The following is a 1,050-nucleotide window of genomic DNA, read 5'->3' on the forward strand; positions in this document are numbered from 1 at the left end:
CGAATTTTCTACTTCTGTCTTCTACTTTTCTTTTCCTCTGACACTCCAAGGAATCTCTATACTGTGACATAGAGGATTCCACATTTTCTTGTTCTCTTCTCTTTCTTATGAGCAGAAGCAAAGACAAAGGCATTCTTGTTGAGGCTGATCCTGAACCTGAAAGGACCTTGAAGAGAAAGCTAAGAGAAGCCAAAGCACAACTCTCTTTAGAGCACCTGAACGAATTCTTCAAGGAAGAAGAACTCATGGCAGCCGAAAACAACAACAATGCCAACAATGCAAGGAAGGTGCTGGGTGACTTTACTGCACCTACTCCCGACTTCTATGGGAGAAGCATCTCTATCCCTGCCATTGGAGCAAACAACTTTGAGCTTAAGCCTCAATTAGTTTCTCTAATGCAACAGAATTGCAAGTTCCATGGACTTCCATTGGAAGATCCTCATCAGTTTTTAGCTGAGTTCTTGCAAATCTGTGACACAGTCAAGACTAATGGGGTTGACCCTGAGGTCTACAGACTGATGCTATTCCCTTTTGCTGTAAGAGACAGAGCTAGAACATGGTTGGACTCTCAACCTAAAGAAAGCCTGGACTCTTGGGAAAAGCTAGTCAATGCCTTCTTGGCAAAGTTCTTTCCACCTCAAAAATTGAGTAAGCTTAGAGTGGAAGTCCAAACCTTCAGACAGAAGGAAGGAGAATTCCTCTATGAAGCTTGGGAAAGATACAAACAATTAATCAGAAAGTGTCCCTCTGGCATGCTTTCTGAATGGAGCATCATAGGTATTTTCTATGATGGTCTCTCTGAACTGTCCAAGATGTCTTTGGATAGCTCTTCTGGAGGCTCTCTTCATTTGAAGAAGACGCCTACTGAAGCTCAAGAACTGATTGAAATGGTTGCAAATAACCAATTCATGTACACTTCTGAAAGAAATCCTGTGAACAATGGGACTAGTCAGAAGAAAGGAGTTTTTGAGATTGACACTCTGAATACCATATTGGCTCAGAATAAAATATTGACTCAACAGGTCAATATGATTTCTCAAAGTCTGTCTG

At 41.4% G+C, this 1,050-nt stretch overlaps 1 non-coding gene across 1 annotated transcript; it reads right to left on the reverse strand.

Moving 5' to 3' along the window:
• Positions 1 to 650: 650 nt before the first annotated feature.
• On the reverse strand, positions 651 to 754 carry LOC112763922 (small nucleolar RNA R71). Its single transcript, XR_003182959.1, has one exon. It is a non-coding gene; the product is annotated as a small nucleolar RNA R71 (small nucleolar RNA).
• Between the last annotated feature and the right edge of the window lie 296 nt (positions 755 to 1,050).

This window comes from Arachis hypogaea, chromosome 2 (genome assembly GCF_003086295.3).
Source record: "Arachis hypogaea cultivar Tifrunner chromosome 2, arahy.Tifrunner.gnm2.J5K5, whole genome shotgun sequence".
Classification (NCBI taxonomy): domain Eukaryota; kingdom Viridiplantae; phylum Streptophyta; class Magnoliopsida; order Fabales; family Fabaceae; genus Arachis; species Arachis hypogaea.